The sequence below is a fragment of the Myotis nattereri genome (genome assembly GCF_964212035.1).
Source record: "Myotis nattereri genome assembly, chromosome: 11".
Lineage (NCBI taxonomy): Eukaryota > Metazoa > Chordata > Mammalia > Chiroptera > Vespertilionidae > Myotis > Myotis nattereri.
In genome coordinates this window covers 69,304,452-69,325,944 of record NC_138086.1, presented here as the reverse complement: position 1 = coordinate 69,325,944, position 21,493 = coordinate 69,304,452, and the positions used below count along the sequence as shown (strand labels likewise).

At 40.1% G+C, this 21,493-nt stretch overlaps 1 protein-coding gene and 1 pseudogene across 2 annotated transcripts in view; one reads left to right on the top strand and one right to left on the bottom strand.

The window, feature by feature from the left end:
* Positions 1-21,493, bottom strand: part of LHFPL3 (LHFPL tetraspan subfamily member 3) — a 481,707-nt gene that overhangs the window by 398,028 nt on the left and 62,186 nt on the right. The window lies entirely within an intron of this gene.
* On the top strand, positions 112-495 carry LOC308526627 (small ribosomal subunit protein uS8-like; annotated as a pseudogene). The gene has a single exon. The product of its transcript is annotated as a small ribosomal subunit protein uS8-like (transcript).

Sequence of the window (21,493 nt, the reverse complement as noted above, 5' to 3'; positions counted from 1 at the left end):
GGATAAAGAAAATGGGATATATACAGGTAAGGTAAGACATAGCCCTAACCCTATCCCATAATATTCAACCTTTATAAAGGAAATTCTGGCCCTTTCCACCATCCTTCCATAATGGTGTGCATGAATGTCCTGGCTGATGTTCTCAAGAACATCAACAACGCCAAAAAGGGAAGCAAGTGCCAGGTTCCTGTTAGGCTGTGCCCCAAAGTCATTGTCCATTTTCTGTGATAATGAAGGGTGGCTACATTGGCGAATTTGAAATCATTAATGACCAAAGAGCTGGGAAAACTGTTGTGATCCTCATGGGCAGGTTAAACAAGTATGGAGTGATCAGCCCCAGATTTGATATGCTACTCAAAGATCTAGAAAAATGGAAGAACAACCTGCTTTCATCCTATCAATTTGGTTTCATTACACTGACAACCTCCGCAGGCATCATGGACCATGAAGAAGCAAACCCACACAGGAGAGAAAATCCTGGGATTCTTTTTCTAGGGATATAATGTGCATATACAAATAAAATGCCTCAGTGGCCAAAAAGGAAATCCTGCCAAATGTGACAACATTGATTAACCTTGAGGACATTAGGCCAAGTCAAATAAGCCAGTCACGGAAGGACAAATGTTGCATGATTCCACTTATATAAAGTATCTAAAATAGTCAAATTCGTAGAATCAAAGAGTGGAATATGGTGGTTGCCAAGGGTTGAGGGGAGGAAAAATTAGAGGGGTATTGTTTAATGGGTATAAGGTTTCAATTATGCAAAATGAATCACTTGTACAGGTACATTGTACAATGTAGTACAACACAATGTGGTAACATGTGCGCTTAAAAAAATTGAAGAGGCTAGATCTCATGGTAAGTATTTTTACCACACCCTCAAAAAAAGAGGCACAAGAAAACTTTTGGAGGTGATGAACATGTCTTATTACCTTGATTATGGTGATGGTTTTTATAGATGTATACATATGTCTAAACTCATCAAATTGTATACATTAAATAAATATATACAGTTTTTGTATATCAATTATACCTCAATAAATCTGCTTAAAAGGAAAATAATTGAAACAAACCATTCATATGACTTAAGTCACCAATCAGATATTAGTGTATGTAAATATCTCCCTCAAGTAGATAATCAACCTTCCTTAGAATTGGTGATTAATTGGTGTAATCATACAATTCCTTAGAAGTGGAATGGGGAGGGTTGCGGGGGTGGGGGGGATGGGTAAGAGATCAACCGAAAGACTTGCATACATGCATATAAGCATAACCAATGGACACAAGACACTGGGGTAGGGGAGGGGGAAAAAGGAGACATATGTAATACTCTTTGTAATACTTTAAGCAATAAAACAAAATTTTAAAAAAAGAAAGAAATGGAATCACAGCCGAAACCGGTTTGGTTCAGTGGATAGAGCATTGGCCTGCGGACTGAAAGGTCCCAGGTTCGATTCCGGTCAAGGGCATGTACCTGGGTTGCGGGCACATCCCCAGTAGGAGATGTGCAGGAGGCGGCTGATTGATGTTTCTCTCCCATCGATGTTTCTAACTCTCTATCTCTCTCCCTTCCTCTCTGTAAAAAAATCAATAAAATATATTTTAAAAAAAAGAAAAGAAATGGAATCCCATAGTTTATAGAATCTCACTTCAACCAACCAGAGGTCTCTGTGGTGGTGGTCTCTCCTGACCTCTGTACAAAGCATTCTAATTCAGTCCACAGGCAATCAAGTTTATGCAGCTAAAAAGGATTACCTTCTCTTTCTTGTTCCTTCTCCTCCAGCCATTTCTGTGCTAATTAGTAATACTCTGAAAGAAGCTATGTCAGAGAAAAAACAAGCCAATGATCTGTTCTCTTTCATTTGATGAGTAGTATGCTATATGGCAGATATTTTGGAAAAAGAATATAATCAAACTTAATCTGTTGCTTCAAAGATGTCATATTTAACAATGAGAGCACAAAGATTTAAAAGATAAACATATGGAAATGTTTAAACATATGAGATTTTAAGGATAAACATGGAAATGTTTTCATTTTTCTGCATAAGAATTGTGTGTCACCTCTAAAAAAGTCTCAAATCATTTAAAAACTGTTTAAAAATCTTTGAAACAAAGAATTTTAGTAGGAACCACTTGATAAAAATGCAACATCATCCAATTAGTTTGCAAGAACAATTTAATGACATGAGGAGAGATAGAAATGCACTAGCTGAATTTCAATAAAAACCTTTGCATAATTAATGAGTGAATAAAAAAAACGAACACCTGAGCATCCTGATTTAGAAAGTGCAGTCAATGATACCCTTCCTCATATGATAGACATATTGTTGTGAGGTATATAGTTCAGCCATCAGATCAATTAAATGCATGAATTTAAAAATGAATGACACCTTCAAATTCTTTATCACAAAATAAGAAAACAAGATTTTTTAAAAATAAAGAAGCATATTTAATTACATTGCTGTCACCAGTAGCAAAAAAAAAAAAAAGGACTGATGGTGATATACTATCACAAAGGTTAGAAATACCTACTGGTTAGGAGTACCAATTGGGTTTGAGTACTGAATGACCCCTGGGATAGATATTTAATCTCTCTGGTTATCAATTTCCTTTACTGAAAATTCTGAATATTAAAAATACATGCCTCATACGATTATTGTAAAGGTTAAATAAGATTAAAATGAATAGACATTTAAATAACTTTATATAATAAAGAATATTATGTAATAAACTGTATATGTTACTATTATTATTAACAATTATAATAACTTACATTAATAGTTATTATAACAATATCATATAACTTTATATAATAATAATATAATGCAAGTCATTTATGTAACTTTAAAATATTCCAGCAGCCTCATTAAAAAAATAGGTTAAACTAATTTCAATAACATATTTTATTTAACCTTATATCTCCAAAATATTATTCTTTCAATATGTGGTACTGGTCATACTTCAAGTGATCAGTAACTACATGCAACTAGGGGCTACCATATTGGCTGGTGCAGGGCTAGAATAGAATGAACATGTATAATGGCCATTATTTGAAATTTTTTTTTAGTAATATAATTCTCAAGACAACAGACATCCTCATATTCAATACAAATCCAAAACATATTACTAAACCAAATATAATAGCATTATCATTGCCATGTCTCTTCTAGAATCTTGGAAATGGCCTTATTTTTGTTGTTTGAAAATCATAAAGAATCCAGTTGACCTTAAGAGATTGAATCATAGGCCATGTGATCAGTCTATACAAAATCACTTCTTGTATAGTTACCCAAAACATTAAATGAATGCAAGAGAAAATGTACATTTAAACTTAGAAATTTAATAAGAAAGACAGACTTTGTAAATAGAGAAAAGAAAAACAACACATATTGAACAATTCATTCAGAGCCATTGACATTTACTATGCTCTAGCAAATCCAGAATATGCCCTATCATAAATAGTACAAGTGTGTACTATATCTTGGGTGGAGAAAGGTGATAAAAATAAGAAAATAAAAATCTGGCAGTAAAATTATCCAAGTCTAATGCCTTTAAGCAAATGAACATTAAAAAAATATTATGGAAAACATTTAATCCCATTTTTTCCAGTCATTTTCACTTTAAAATGTTTACTTTTCCTTTACTTTAATGCTGTTGTAAATAAGGGAGTCACATCTTAACAAAAAAGACATTTCCCAAATACAGACAAAACACTTAATAAGTATTTAACATAGTTAATAAATCATTGATAATATATTAATAAATTAATAATTTATTAATTAACTGAGTAAACACCTAATAAATCATATTAGTGAGTATGTGAAAAATATTGATGGGTTTTTAAAAATTATTTGTCTACATAACTGATCAGCAATTGAAATCTAATCTTACAAAATAGCTTTCTGAGCTTAAGGCTATCTCAAATGTGATTTATTAGCATTAGACTGAATTTTAGGACTGCATTTACCTCTAATTACCTTTAAAGTCTATTTGCACAGCAGTTTGATTTACAAAGATTCACATCCTCAATTTGTATTACATATAGAACAGAACTCTACACATTCCATCAAGAATTCCCACGGAGTCATAGTATGTATAAATATGCCATCATAAAATGGAACCTGGGACACTGATCTTATACCTCAGTTCACTCCTTTTCATAAAAAATAAAATAGCCCATTGCACACTGAAACCAATTCATTAATCATAAAGTGGTTCTTACCCTTTTTTGAATCCTGGACCCTTTCAAAGGTGAAAGCTATGCATCTCAACCCCAGAAGAATTCACATATGCAAAAGCTTTTGTATGCAATTTCCAACAGTACTGAATGAAACAGGGAGAGGGGGGTTGTTGAAGCAGAAGGCTCATTTGCATCACAGGTGAGTGATGACAGTGGCATGGAACAAGGCTTAAAGTAGGAATAGAGAAAAGGGGATTCGAATCAGATATGTTGAGGAGGTAGAATCAAAATGATTTGGTAATTAATTAAATGTAGAGCATGAGGAAAAGGTCAAGAAGAACACTCAGATTCTGGCTTTGAATGTCGAGCCTCACAGATAGAGGCAACACAGAGGAGTTGTCAGGAGTAGGATGAATATACCTGTGGGTGTGTTTGGCATCTATTTGGTCATGTCCAAAGATGAGTCTATGTGAGACTAGAGGGCAGCAGAGTTTAGAGTTAGAAATGGACAGTTAATACCCTCAGCATGTAGGTGGTAACTGAGGTCTTTAAAGGAGATGAGGTCATCGCCAGAGAATGTGGAGCTAGGAAGAGAGCAGGACTTGGAAGAGAACAGGAATAGGCAAAAGAGGAGGAACCTTTGAAGGAGAAGAAAAAGCAGCACCCCATAAATGCACTACCAGGAACGTAAGGCAAGAGTGTTTTAGGCCCGGTTGATGTGATTCAGTGGTTGAGCATGGACCTACGAACCAGGAGGTCATGGTTCCATCCCCAGTAGGGAGGGTGCAGGAAGCAGCTGATCAATGATTCTCTCTCATCATTGATGCTTCTATCTCTCTCTCCCTCTCCTTTCTTCTCTGAAATCAGTATACATACATATTTTAAAAAGAGTGTTTTAGGAAGAAGGCATGAGTCAACTTGGTAAAACATTGCTGGGGAGTCTCAGTTCCTGACAAGATGGGAAACCAGCCGTGGGCAAACTACGGCCCGCCGGATCCAGCCCATTTGAAATGAATAAAACTAAAAAAAAAAAAAGACCGTACCCTTGTATGTAATGATGTTTACTTTGAATTTATATTAGTTCACACAAACACTCCATCCATGCTTTTGTTCCGGCCCTCTGGTCCAGTTTAAGAACCCATTGTGGCCCTCGAGTCAAAAAGTTTGCCCACCCCTGTCAGGTAAACCAAACCTGGCTGCTGGCTTCCTTCCCCCAAATTAACATCGGAGAAACTATAGGCACCGCAGCGGTTCTCAACCTGTGGGTCGCGACCCCTTTGGGGGTCGAACGACCCTTTCACAGGGGTCGCCTAAGACCATCGGAAAACACATATATAATTACATATTGTTTTTGTGATTAATCACTATGCTTTAATTATGCTCAATTTGTAACAATGAAATTGGGGGTCACCACAACATGAGGAACTGTATTAAAGGGTCGTGGCATTAGGAAGGTTGAGAACCACTGCACTAGAGAATGCAGAGACAGAAGGTACCAGTAACATAAAAACTGAGGAACACCTGGAAAAGCCCAGGCTGTCATGAATCAGCAAGGTCAAGTTCAGTCTGGTGCAATGGGAGAACAGGCTGAGGCAGGGCTTCTAAATTCCGCTCTAGTGGCCACCTAGCACTGCCACAGAAGATCACAAAACAGTAGCAGTAGCCTGTTCTCATGGTACAATGATCAGACAGCCCAAACAAAGCCCAGTAGGGCAGGGAGCTGGATGATAGCAGTGAGGCTGACTGATCCCTAGGACGTTTATTCCTCCACCTCTTCTCCCCTTCAAATCTCTAGGCCCAGAAGACCACAATCCAAGACAATTGACATGATAATGAAATGTAAGACACGAAAAAACTCTAAAAGCCTTGCAGAAAGAAAGAGCTTATCATCTATCTCCAAAGGGATAATAATCTGAATGAAATCCTATCTCTCAATAGAAAAATTAGACACAAAAAATAATATGGTAATTTTTAAAACATCAAAGGGGAAAACTTTGAACTTACAATTTTATGCCCAACAAATTATTATATACATATGAAGGTGAAATAAATATACTCTGTCAGGCTTATAAGATCTCAGAAACTTTGCCATGTGATCTACTTTGGAAACATTATTAGAGGAAGTGCTTAAAAGAGACGATAAATAAATTCAGGAGAATCCAGAAAGAGATACAGTTAATAAGAATGATCAAAGAAATTAGAATAGTGTGCCTCCTCAAAAAAAAAAACCAAAAAAAAAAAAAACAAGCACCAAAGAAACAGAAAAATATGACTCAAAACTGTTTAGTTCTAGATACCAGTAGATGTCATGAGGGTGTTGGGCACTGGGGCTAAAGGATGCAAAAGTCTCATTGGGGAAACATTGTAGATGATGCTAAATTAGGGGTTCGATAACAATGATTAAAATAAGAATGGCACAATTATGGCAGAGAGGCCAAGAGGAAGTCTGAAAAGTGTCCACTGAAGGAGGTTATTCTTGATTGGTACAAAAATTAATTTAAGAAATTAGTCAGAACTAAAGCCAGAAGCAATAGATTTAGGAGAGACAAAGAAATGTCATTATGCGGCACATAACTGTACATATATTTCATTTAAGCTTCAAAACAACCCTGCTTTGTATCATTATCCTACCTTTATAGATAAGGAAAAGTAAAATCAAAATAATTTGCCTGAGTTGCACTGCTTAAGCCCAAGCAGCACTGCTGAGAGTCTAACCGTTTTTGTAAGAAATAATGAAGTATTGACAGATAGAGCCCTAAGTGAGTATCCCTGGATCTTTCTCTGGAGCTTTATTTTTTTAAATATGTTTTTATTGATTTTAGAGAGAAAGGAAGTGAGAGGAAGAAAGGGAAACATGGATGAGAGAGAAACATAATCACCCCCTACTGAAGATTGAGCCTGCAACCTGGGCATGTGCCCTAACTGGGAAATGAACCAGCGACCTAGTATATGGGATGATACTCAACCAACCGAGCCACACCAGCTGGGCGCTCTGGACCTTTAAATGGCTGTTGCTCTGCTCTGGTATTTTCTATGCTATTTTGTTTGTGAGCATTGGATTTTGTGTGTGTGTGTGTGTGTGTTTTGTTGTTGTTTTTTAGTTTACGTCATACAGGGATGGTTAACTCCTAGCTGGGAGAGCAAATCTATTTCAGAGTGCCTAGTAGGACTATGGAGGGAAAACTTTGATCCCCTGGCTGTTTCAGAGGGCAGTTCCTGTTTGCTTCAGAAAGCTGAGGGAAGAAGATCCTGGGAGCACATTAATAAGGGATGACAACTATTTCTATAGGAAAGAGTGAAACCTTGCCCCACCCTTATGTATGATAGAACATGAAGTATTTTAATACGTACTCCATATAAAAATAACCTAGACTGCTATTTTTAAATATGGCAGATTACTTCTCATGAGTTAATTTTTAAATGTTGTCCACCAGCAATTTCATCAACAAAAGCATATATCTCTAAATAAAGTGAGAAATACTTGGGCTTGAGGTAGAAGCTCTGTGAAGATTTGATTAAATGCAAATTTAGATTCAACATTAATCAGATAATATAATCAGGACAGTAATTGTTACTATGTCAACTAAATTGTCAAACCTGAACAGCAAGTGCTTACATTTATTATCTCCCAAGTCATCAAGAAGATTCAATTGTTCTCAACCTGGCTGGTGTGGCTCAGTTGGTTGGAGCACTGTCCCATACATCAAAAGGTGGTGGGTTCGATCTCCAATACAGGTACGTGCAGGAGGCAACCGGTCAATCTTTCTCGCTCTCGCTCTATTTCCCCTCCTCTCTCTAAAATCAACTTTAAAAAATCTTTAATCAAAAAGAAGATTCAATTGTTCTCATCTCTGAAAAATAGGGTATTAACTACCAGAAAATTTGCTTAGATGATAGCATGAGTTCTTAGATATAGTGAAACAAATTAATGATTACTATCTGGCCATGTTCTCTTACATGAATAATTGTTCTGATAGTCTCTTTTAAATGAGGAAAACTTGATAGTATGGGACCACACTACCAGATTATCCTATATAATAAAAAGGTAATATGCAAATTGACCCTCACGCCCTCACAAAGATGGCTGCCTATGACCAGGCCAGCCAGGGGGATTAGTGAGGGATGACCAAACGACTGAACAAGCAGGTTGCATGGGGCGACCAGGCCGGCAGGGGAGGTAGTGAGGAACGACCAAACAACTGAACAGCAGGCTGCACAGGGCGACCAGGCCAGCGGTGGGGCTGTGAGGGGCAACCAGGCCAGCAGTGGGGGGAAGTTGGGGGCAACCAGGCCAGTGGGGGGGCAATTAGGGGCGACCAGGCCAGTAAGGGGGCAGTTGGGGGCAACCAGGCTGGCAGGGGGGATCAGTTAGGGGTGACCAGGCCAGCAGGAGGGGGCAGTAAGAGGCAACCAGGCTGGCGGGGGGGGGGGCATCAGTTAGGGGTGACCGGGCCAGCAGGAGGGGTGCAGTTGGGGGTGACCAGAATGGCAAGGGGGCAGTGAGGGGTGACTAGGCCAGCAGGGAGGCAGTTGGGGGTGACCAAGCAGGCAGGCAAGTGATTAGGAGCCAGTGGTCCAGGATTGTGAGAGGGATCCCGGATTGGAGAGGGTGCAGGCTTGGCTGAGGGCGCCCCCACCAAAATTCGTGAATGGGGCCTCTAGTATACACACACACACACACACACACACACACACACACACACACTTAAGCAACCGTTATGATGGAACAACTGGAACAACCAGTCGCTAGGATGTGCACTGACCACCAGAGAGCAAACGCTCAACACAGGAGCTGCCCCCAACCTGCAAGCCCCAATCGCCGATGGGGCCTGCTGGCCAACCTCCCGAACCCTCCCCTTGGCCAGGCCCCGGGCTGGGACGGGGAACCAGGGGTGGGTGGGGGTGGACATGGGCGGCGAGGGAAGGAGGAGCCGGGGGGATGTGGGGAGACAGGGAACCACACAGTGGCAGTGCACGGGCAGCAAGGGAAGGAGACAGTGGGGAGACGGGGAACATGATCAGCCCTGATCGCCGGCCAGGCCTAGAGACCCCACCCTTGCACGAATTTCATGAACTGGGCCTCTAGTTTTAACATAATTTTGGACAGACATCTACAAAATCATTTAGGATTCTATTAGGCAAAGACAGTATGATATGAGTGCAGTTCTAAGTGGCAAAATGACCATTTAAAACTAAGTGAAAAAAGTGAAATGGTACCATTACCTACCCGATGCATTGTGACACTGAGGTATTACCTACTTTATTGGAATAGCAATTTCCATCCATTTTAATTAGACAAGTTCTATCCTGGCATATGTTATATAATCTCAGATTTCATGTTTTCCAGAAGCAATTGGGACTGCTGGGGATAGTTCTCATTTCTAATGTTCATCACAGGAAAAATGGATACATGAGGTGTTTCAAGTTGCGATTGCTTGAACTGAATAATCCAAGCTACTTTGTTCATGACCCTGAGTATAAAAATGTCAAGTGCCCGAAGAACTAGACAATTTGAATTTGAAATAGGGTTTAGAACTTTAGATTTCACATAAGCCACTGGTCTGCTCATAACTCCGGATGAAGACAGAAAACTATTTTAACTTCCAGCAAAGGAAAGCACTCATGTGGACCAAATCAGCCAGGGAACGAGCCAGGCTTCATGAGAACAAAGCCTAGTCATAGAATTGTTTTCAGATATGTGGCTTGCTTCTTTCAAATTCACACAGTAATTTAAAAATACATGTTGACAAAACATTTTCAAGCAAAGACTCTGCCAGGCGTTCTTTAAAGAATGATCTGACACTGGCACCATCCACTGTTACATAAATAATTAAGAGATTTTTTAATTGCTTCCTTTAGGAAGCAGAAGGGAAGCTTTATGATTGCTTCACCTGTTAATTTCGTCACAGACTCTTCCACCTAGATCATTTAGCGTAGGCTGGAATGGATTTTGGAATAATAAGATTTCACTCATCTTTTCAAGTTCACAAAGGTTTCATTTGAGAACTGGACTGATCTCCTTAAAGATATTTTCCTCCCTTCCTCCCTTATTCCACTTTGCCTTCCATCACTCCATAAACATCACTGAGGGTTGACAATGGACAAGTCTCTGCTGGATGTAACGAGACTCTTAACACCTTGAGATACAATGTCTTTGAGTCCCTAGAACTTAGCACAGTATGCAGAACACATTAGGTACTCTATAAATGTTTACTAATTACTCACTAATTCCGTTGTATTCAATAAACATTTTTGAATGTTTATTATGTGTCCTACATTGGGCTGGGGGTGCTGGGCTGGCAGTGAGAGTAATGAATAATACACAATTCCTCTTCTCTCAAGAAACCATACCTAGTAAAGGAGAAAGACCATACAGATCATTATGAAGCATTGTGGAAGGTCAATGCTAAGACATTCCTCCAAGAGCATTTTTTTCAACCCAGGAATGTAAATGAAAGCATGAGGTTGGTCCAAACAATAAAGTATGTCTTAATGAAATAAAATTCTTAATAAAACATATATAAGGCAGAGAACTATCAGGACAAAGTTACACCTGGCACACACATTTTCAAAACCTCTGATCTGCTCTTCATGTGGTAAAAATTGACTTCATTTTTTTAAAGAGCTTCCCTATGTTTTGGAACACAGTGTAGAACACTAGAATAAAACTTTCACATATAAATCAACCTAAGATATGTCAATCCTTAACACGCAAGAAGAATTAAAATCCCGCCATACACTAAAAGAAAATGCCTAAATGGTCACTGTAGGAAACACCTTGCCAATAAACCAGCAGATAGCCTCATGCCAGACGGCATCAGCAGTGGGATGGAAACATCTGACACCACTCCATGGGCGCTAAGCTACAGCTCTGCCACTGCGAACAGAAGTAATAGGTAGTGTTGACGGAACAACAGTTCAACTGACACGGGAGACTCCCTGCAATTTATCTTCTACGTATAGCAGTTTATTTTAAGAGTATTCGGCCCAATACAAGGGAGAGCTGAGAAAGGATAAGAACCTATCTATTTTGTAAGTAAAAGGTAAAATGCAAAGATGAAAGAAAGACTTCATTTAGTCCTCTCTCTCAAAAAGCTTCAGAAACACTGTCTAGGAAATAATTTCACCAAATCATCTCCTCATGGAGTTAAGAGAATGCCTCAGGTATTCCCACCTGTAAAAATATAAATACAATTTCATCACTGAAAATAAAAAAATAGCAATCTAATGAATCACATACAGATGTGATATTAGAACTAAGAGAAAGTTGGATCTTCAAGAAACGTATTTCAGCTGAAACTGTTCGTTTGTTTCTCCTTTTTCTTTCATTTCTTGTCCCTTCTTTCCTTTTAGGTGACAACAGCAATAACCACAATTGTCTGTCTAATCATCATCATAATGGTATTAATAAGATCTAACATTTATTGAGCACCTAGGACGTGCCAGGCAGTACTATATTAAGAGCTTGCTCAGAAAAAACTAAAGATCACAAAGCTACTACACGTTGACCTGTTAGGTTAAGCAATATTTGAATTTGTTGTTGGGAGGTGAGGAGGGGCCTGCCATGTATTTATTTAGTTAGTCTGTACTTTCATCATCTGTCTTTGGTCTTACATAGCCTCCTCAGTGAGCATTTCTGAAATGAATTGAAAGGCTGTCTAGCTCTGGTGTGGATCCTATAAGAGCTCTTCTGTGCCTCAGTAGAAGGCCTTTCTTCTTTCTGCACCTTCATTCAGCAGCACTTCTGTGAATTACAAAAGACCGTTTTCTCATTTCCCAGCAAAAGTACCCTGAGCCAAGCGGGGCTCTGCTGTCTCCTGCACAGCAAGTGCCTATCAAGAGACAGCTAAGTCAGAAAACCAATTTTATTGTAATAATAGCAGTAAATCACATACTTGGTAAAGTAGTTACAGTTTAAAGAAACAATATGAAAAACACTATAAACCATAGTCTGCCTCCTCTCCCCCCCCCCTTTTTTTTTAAGGACTGAAGGATTTATAAGATAATTTCTTGTCTAAAGCACTAATTGGGTGTGTGTGTGTGTTTAACTATGTTCTGTTCTAGGAGAGGACATGAGGACACTAGGGTGTATCATATTACACTTTAATAACAAAGCTAAAGCCCAGCCCTGGCCATTCCCTTTCCACAGACCAATCCTCTGCAGGCTATTTTTCTTTCTCCCCACCTCCCAGCTTCTTTGAAATACAATTGATGTATAATATACCATTGTGTAAGTTTCAGATATGCAATGTAGTGATTATATATGTGTATTGCAATAAAATTCGTTAACATATGCTCTGGCTGATGTAGCTCAGTTGGTTGGAGCATGATCCCATGCACTGAAGGGTTGCAGGTTCAATTCCCCATCAGGGTACATGCCCAGGGTTCCGGGTTGCACCCCCAGTGGGGGTGCAGGCAGGAGGCAACTGAACAATGTTTCTCTTTCACATCAATGTTTTCGCTCTTCCTCTCTTTCCCTCTCCCTTCCTTTATTGCTAAAATCAATGAACGGCCTGTCCTTGAATGAGTGGAGGGAGGCAATGGGGGAAAAACAGGGGACATCTGTAATACTTTCAACAATAAGGATAAATTTTGTAAAAACATTAAAAATAGATTACTTAATATATCCATCACCTCACAGAGTTATAATTTTTCTATGTGTGTGATCAGAACTTTTAAAATCTACTCTCTTAGCAACTTTCAATGATAAAATACGTATTATTAACTTTAGTCACCATGCTGTACATTACATCCCCAGAACTTATTCATCTTATAACTGAAAGTCTGTATCCTTCGACCAGCCTCTCCCAATCTACCACACCCCTCCATCTTTGGCAAACACCAGTTTGTTCTGTTTCTATGTGTTTGGTTTTTTAGATTGTACATATCAGTGAGATCATACAGTGTCTGACTTACTTCACTTAGTATAATGCTTTCAAAGTTTATCCATGATGTTGCAAATGATACAAGTGGTATTTACTGCCCCATGACGGTGTGTCCCCAGTACAAGCTGCACTGTCCAGTGCTTGGTAGCAGTGGACACCTTTACTCCTCATGCTCATAACTGATGGGGGCCTTGTTTGGAGGTCTCTAGCCAACTATTGCCCTCCTGGAAATTCTAGATGCTATCTAATATCCTTTAATAATTCTTTTTCTACTTAAGTCAGCTATATTTCTATTGCTTTCCCCCAATAATACTAAACAACTATTTAAAGGTACAAAAATATTTATGTACTTATGGGTTTTGATACATGTATAATAACATATATCCACGCTTATGGTATCAGGCAGAATTAGTTCACTGTCTTAAAAATCCCTGTATTCTACCTGTCAATGTCTCTCTTCCCCCCAACCCCTGGCGATCACTAATCTGTTTTACTGTCTCCATAGTTTTGCCTTTTCCAGAACGTCATATAGTTGGAATCATACAGTATGTAGCCTCTTCAGATTAACTTCTTTCCCTTAAAAATATGCATTTGAGTTCCCGCCATTTCTTTTCTAGGCTTGAGAGCATTTCTTTGTATCATTGAATAATATTCTATTATCTGGAGGTACCATAATTTATCTATTCATCTATTGAAGGACAAATGTACAACACAAAGAGTAAACCCCACTGAATACTGTGGACTTTAGTTAATAACAATGTATTAGACCATCAATTGTAACAAATGTGTCACACGAATGCAAGATGTTAATAGAGGAGACTATGTGTGGTGCAGGTGGAGGGAGGGAGGGATATGGGAATTTACCTTATGTCAACTCTTCTGTAAACCTAAACGTTTTCCCAAAACAACCTATGAATTTAAAAATATATATGTAAAAAAGTAACATTAAAAAATACATATTTATGTGTCACATTAAATGAAAAAGACAGACTAAAAAAATGGGATGTGTTTTGTGATTGTAAGCATGTGAAAATATAAACGTAGGGAACCATGAACTGGAAAGTAACATTAGAAAAATATTGTATAGGGGTTGGGGTGAGGGCATAGCTGTGGGTTATTATTTTTTTTTATAATTGTCTTTCGTATCATTATATAACTTTTTCAATTTTCAAAAATTCCACAAGAGGTGGGAAGGAAAGAAACAATGACCCCCTTATAATAATATAATTTATTTTCTTAGTAGGAATTTCAAAATAGTGTTTAGTGATAAAGAATCCATCTAGCACAGCGGTTCTCAACCGTCTGGCCCTTTAAATACCGTTCCTCGTGTTGTGACCCAACCGTAAAATTATTTTCATTGCTACTTGCTAACTGTAATGTTGCTACTGTTATGAATCGTAATGTAAATATCTGATATGCAGGATGGTCTTAGGCGAGCCCTGTGAAAGTGTTGTTTGACTGCCAAAGGAGTCGCGACCCACAGGTTGAGAACCATTGATCTAGCACTTTGGTATTAAGAATGTTACCTAATAATAGACAAACATGCAAATTGACTGCACCTTCGCTATGCCTTAAGCCACGCCCACCAGCCAATCAGAGCGACTATATGCAAATTAACCCAACCAAGATGGCGGCCGGCAGCCACAGAGCTGGAGCAAGCAGGAGGCTTGGTTGCCCCAATGATGGAAGGAGCCAAGCTTCCTGGCCGGCTACTGTCTCCTCTCAAGGCAACAAAGTTTCAATTATAGAAGGTAAATAAATCCCAGATACCTGCTTCCAGTCGCCATGGCCACTGAGCTGGAGCGAATAAAAACAAAAAACCAAAAAAGGAAAGGCTGGGAGCTTTGATCACCGGGGGCTTGGTTTGTCTGAAAACAGCCATCAGCCCCTCACCAAGACTGGCCAGGCACGCCAGTGGAGACCCCCACCCTGAAGGGGGTTTGGCCAGCCTGAAAACAGCTCTCAGCCCCTCACCCAGGCTGGCCAGGCACCCCAGTGGGGACCCCCACCCTGAAGGGGGTGTGACCAGCCTGCAAACAGCCATCAGCCCCTCACCCAGGCTGGCCAAACCCCCATGGGGTGAGGGTCCTCACTGGGGGGCTTGACCAGCCTGCAAACACCCATCAGCCCCTCACCCAGGCTGGCCAGGCACCCCAGTGGGACCCCCACCCTGATCCAGGACACCCTTCAGGGAAAACCAGCTGGCCCCCACCCATGCACCAGGCCTCTATCTTATATAATAAAAGGGTAATATGCAAATTGACCCTAACAGCAGAACAACTGGGAATGACTGGTCACTATGACACACACTGACCACCAGGGGGCAGATGCTCAATGCAGGAGCTGCCCCCTGGTGGTCAGTGCACTCCCATAGGGGGAGCTCTGCTCAGCCACAAGCCAGGCTGATGGCTGCCAGCACAGCGGTGGTCGCGGGAGCCTCTCCCACCTTTTCAGGAGCACTAAGGATGTCCGACTGCAGCTTAGGTCTGCTCCCCGCTGGCAAGTGGACATCCCCCCGAGGGCTGCCGGGCTGCCAGAGGGATGTCTGACTGCCAGCTTGGGCCCAATCCGCTGGGGAGCGGGCCTAAGCCAGCAGGTGGACATCCTCCGAGGGGCCCCAGACTACAAGAGGGCATAGGCCGGGCTGAGGGACCCCCCCAGAGTGCACAAATTTTTGTGCACCGGGCCTCTAGTCCTATATAATAAAGCAGTAATATGCAAACTGACTGTACACCCTCGCACAAGATGGCCCCCATGTGGTCACAAGATGGCTGGCAGGGGAGGGCAGTTAGGGGCTACCAGGCCAGCAGGAGAGAGTAGTTGGGGGCGACTGGGTTGGCAGGGGAGGGTAGTTGGGGGCGACTGGGCCAGCAGGGGAGCAGTTAGGCATTGATCAGGCTGGCAGGCAGAAGCAGTTAGGGGCAACCAGGCAAGCAGGCAGACTAGTGGTTGGGAGCCAGCAGTCCCAGATTGTGAGAGGGATGTCCCAGATTGGGGAGGGTGCAGGCTGGGCTGAGGGACACCACTTTCCCCCCACCCCCAACCCCCATGCACAAATTTCAGGCACCGGGCCTCTAGTAGATAGGTAGGTAGGTAGATAGATAGATAGATAGATAGGAAGCATCATTCACAGAATCATTTAGAGTAGTGGCTGCTCAACCCAGCTTTCAGGCAGAAAGTGTATCTTAACTATTTTGGTGTTAGTACATAGCACAGGTATCACAAACAAAATATGCTTAACAAATATTTGTTGTTAAATGACTAAATTATTGATAATTGCATGAGTAAGCAAGTGTCCTTGATATAGGATTAAGAACTTACCCTCCCACTTTTCTGTTTTTATCTCCATTTTCTAGGCTCTGCTCAAACCAATACCAGTTGATGATTTTAAAAAAAAAGTTATGCTCTTAAATCAATTTCTGTACTCATTGTTTTTTCAGCATGATCTCAATTATATGCTAATCAGAATTCACATTTACTGGTAGCATAACTATATGGGGCAATTTGTTTTCTTCTCCAGCTGACCTGTGAACGAATGCTAGCGGCCAGTGAATCCAAACACACCCTGAACAATGCCATTACTAAACACTGAAAACACACTCATTTGGAATGATGGATAAAATTTTTAGATAGCAACATTCTCTGAATTTGTCAAAGTTCTTTAGAAATCAGTAAGAGATTTCAACCCTTAAAACTGAACTGATAAGATGGCTGGGTTGGCAGCATGAAATTGAGTGCAATGAGCCTGTTGTGGATCACTGCTTGGCTGCTAAGGTCAATAAGACCTTGTTTGTGCCATCTACAGTTTGTGCATAAATCCAACAGCATAAACAGATACTCCAGCCAATTTACATTCTCAACAGCAACTCTGCATTTACAAGTTGTTTCTGTCTTCCGAAAAGGGGGGAAAGAACAATTTAATTGATTGCACAGTGTCTCCCTTACAATTTTCTTTAAAATATCAGGACAGCTGTGTTTTGTTTCAGAATTCCCTGCCCTCAGATCTGGGCACAGTCTCATGATGCTCAGAATATAGCGGCTCCTAAGAAAATTTATGAAATGCCTAACAATGTTCTCCTTTTGCAGGATCTTGTCAATACTCCACAAAGAAATTCTTCTGCTAGGGATCCTGAAAAACTCACCAGCTGCCGTTTCCTCTTATTCCTGAAGCCCTGGATGTTTCTTAAAAAGCAAAAGGGAAATTCTAATTAAGAGCATATTTTTACACGGATGAAATATGAAAGCCGATGTGACTGCCGGTTAATCATTTTCAGTATAGCTTTGATTCTCCTTCTGCTATTCATACTAAATGCCAACGAACAGGTTTCAAAGAAAAATTAAACTTGGTGTAACCCAGCTCTTTTTCACTGAAATCATAAAGAAATATAGTGCCATATCAAGAAGAGACGAAGGCATTCATTTAAATATTCCATCCCTACTGCAATATTTTTTAAAAGTCTGTCTTTTCTAATGAACATAAGCTTTTAAATTTGTAAATCACTTTTTCTACAGCAAAGAAATTATTCTGGCCAGTGGGTCCAATAGAAAGTAAAAACGGGGTTCCTGGCACACACACACACACCACGAAAACAAAACACAGGTGATCCCATATATTGGAAGACTTGCCTGGTGTTTGACTGTGATGGGACTAGAGAGGAGCCATAAACAATGACCTTAGGATACACAAAACCATGAGAGACGACATTTCTATTAGACCACACTCCCCAGAGAGGTCCTCTTAGAACAGGAGCACTGTGGTTCTGCAGCCAGACCACCTGGGTCCCAATCTCCCCTCCACCTCCGAGGGACCTTGTGGCCGTGGGCGCGTTATCTTACTGCTGTGTCTTAGTTTTTCATCCTCTCCATGGGAGGGTATGGAGAAGCAGAACCACAGGCGCACCCTAGGCAAACACAAACAAGGTGGGAATGTGATGCCTACATCGCAGCCTTTAGTCAACGTTGGTTTAATGACACCAAATTCATCTGAGGGAAGAAGCAGGCCAGTACCACCTGGAGGGTCTCATTCTATTGGCTGATGCTAGCCACCAACCTGTCTGGTCTGATGGGAAAGAAATTTGCAGGTGGCAATAAGCCAGAACCCATCCTTTTCCCTCCCTTTGCCCAACATAGTATTTCTAAGCCAGCAGTTGATTGAAAAGAGACCAGCAGGAAGTAAAGCAAGTCAACAGCAGGTTTGCAATCCATCCTCTTCCTTTCCTGTGTATGACAAGCGTGTCAAATTCGCGAGGCATGTGGCCCACTGGCCGCCAGTTTGACATGCTTGGCGTATAAATGATGAGGTGGACTGGGAGGGGATGGAGAACTTGGGAAAGAAAGAAGGCAAGTGACTCATTCAAATCTCTTTGTTAAAATGCTAATAACATACTTCTGGCAAACAACTAATGATATTGACTAGTGGAAGAGTCCTTGTCTAGAGAATGCTTTAGTAGGATCTACCTGTTCTAGCTAGGATTGCTTATGGTAAATGCATCTAGAATCTATAAATTTATGGGACATAAAATAGAAAATGTCACATAAGCTATGGAACTAACTCTCTAGCATGAAATGGAGATCCTCCTGTGTTAATCTTGGCCCAGAGTACACCCTGCCGCAGCAAGAAAGGAAACAGAGCATTGTGGTGCCAGTCCTAGACCACGCTCTGGTTTGCCTATCCCCTGCAGTTCCCGTACCCTTAAAATTGTTCCTGAAGCTTGACATTGGATCAGATCTTTACATGTCTGCGTATTTCTTTATCTGGTGTTTTGTGTTATCTAGGCTTATTTTGAGCAATTCTAGTTTCATTTGCTCCCTCTTTGTGATCACCGTCTGAAAGCAGCTATACCCAGGGAAGCAGGGGAGTGGAGTGGATTGGTAAAGACCCGCGGCTTTGGGTGTGCCTCTCCCACTCACTGTTTGCAAAGCTGCGGGCAAGTTGTTTAATGTCTTCACTTCAGCCTCCTCACTTGTCAGCTGGAGAGAGCCATGGCCCCTCAGGGATTGCTGAGAGGATTAAATGAATAGGATAGTGTATATAAAGTGCTTCTCACTGTTTAAAACTACAGTAAACACTCACTAAATTACAGCTCCTGTTAAAATTAAGGAGAGATCTTACTGAATGTTGGATTAGTGCCTTTTGCTGGTAGACAAGAGTGGGGGGAGGGGGAGTAAAATGAGAAAGATCTTACTCTTTCACCTTAATTTTATGGCAATGTTCTCTTTATTCTAATGTGAAGAATCATAACATCTCCTGAAATAGATTTTTTAAAACCATTTAAAATATTGGTTCTTGCTCTGTGTTTTCTGAAGTTAGCAAATCAAGTTCTACAAATTGCCACCAATTTAAATAAATGGCTTTGTTTTTGTATTACTTTTTAACAGCTGAATTGCAATATTGCAGTATTATTTCTAAAAGGAAAATATCTCTCTAGTTTATCTTCAATATTGCCCTTGTCTGAACTTTTTTCATGCGTGTGCCATTTGTCCTGCTGATATTCTGATAGCCTGAAATGAAATTAGAACAAGCCTACAACCATTAAAAGAGTTGCAAAGAGCAAATTTTGTTTTTGAGGACATCTTCTGGGTACCCTATTTCCAGTGTTCTAAAATTGTTGTTCTAAGCCTCTATTAGATCTATGATGGGTGATTTGGGAGAAAAGTGGGGAGCATCCTTGAAGGGCATACATGCTACCTGTATTTTTCAAAAACTGAGACTATTAAATTCCTAAAATAACAAAAACTACATAAACTATATTTCCCCTCCTATTATCTTTGGGCAAAAAAATTATACCAATAAGCCTTTCTGGTTTTTCTACTGCAAAAAAACTTACCTAGCCAAAATAACCTGCCTTCTGAGGAATGACTTCAAGGTATTCATAATACAGTCAATGGCACTGTAGCTATCTATCATCTTGTTAACCCTTTCACATATAAAGATAAGTAATCAACATTATTACCAGGTAAAAACACAACACTGGGATCTAGAACTGAGCTTGTAAGTTAAAAATGAAGAGGTTAACACATTCCAAACCCAGTGACTGCCAGCAAGCATGAGAACAGTTATAACACGTTCCACACAACTAAGCCCATACTGCCTTTTAATTAAAATATCCTGGCTAAAGTTCATCCAGTTAGAAAAACATATACTTTCATGAGGTCATAGTCCAGCCGTGGGCAAACTACGGCCTGCGGGCCGGATCCGGCCCGTTTGAAATGAATAAAACTAAAAAAAAAAAAAGACCGTACCCTTTTATGTAATGATGTTTACTTTGAATTTACATTAGTTCACACAAACACTCCATGCTTTTGTTCCAGCCCTCCGGTCCAGTTTAAGAACCCATTGTGGCCCTCGAGTCAAAAAGTTTGCCCACCCCTGTCATAGTCAATAAGCTTTCTCAATTCTGCTGTGTTTATATCACAGAAGGTGTTTTTCCATTAAAATAATATCCGATTGGGTCCTGGTTTTTCCTGCATGATTGAGGAAATGAACCACATTTCTGAAAATCATGCAGAACCACATGGAAGCATTCAAGATATATCAGCATGAGACATTTTGCTTTGCCACTCCATCCTTCAAATGTTTTCATTTACATGCTTCCTAATGTTGTTCTTAGCTGTTTCCTTGTTGGGTTATTAGGATCGTTTGGTGATTATCTTTGTATGATCCGTGTTAATCAACACCATATTAAGTACATTATTACACATATTTTCCTCATGGCGGCAAAGTAATGCATTATTTATATCCTCTGCATGACCTTACTTTAATTTTTAATAAGATGTGTTATAACTCACAAATGATTTAGTGGATCAGTTTAATGGTAAAATATTTCAATTTGTGGATTATTAATCCCTTTCATCACTAACACATAAATTTATGTTACCTTGTTTTCACACTCACATTACTTTAACTTGTTTTCACATTAATTATTTGATGTTACTCAGTCGATTCTTAAAGCAACCCTATAAGCAGATAAGATGGATTCGTCAATTGATAATATAGGCACACAGATGTGAGATAAATTGTTCGGATCATACAGCTTATTGGCGAAAGACTCTGGACCACGTCTCCCAAGCGCTCTCCCCCTAATCAGGAGACATCACGTCACACCTGATAGAACGGCTGTTATAAATAAGACAAGAGACAACAACACCGGTGAGGATGTGGAGAAAAGGGAAACCTGGTACACTGTTGGCAGGAATAGAAACTGGTATGGCCACCATGGAAAACAGCATGGAGGTTCCTCAAAAAATTAAAAAGAGAACTACCTAGGAATTCTACCTCTGGGTATATGTTTGAAAGAAATAAAATCACTATCTTGAAAAGATATCTGCACCCCTATGTTCATTCCAGCCTTATTTACAATAATCAAGACAAGAAAACAACATAAGTGTCCATCAAGGGATTAATGGATAGCGTGTGTGTGTGTGTGTG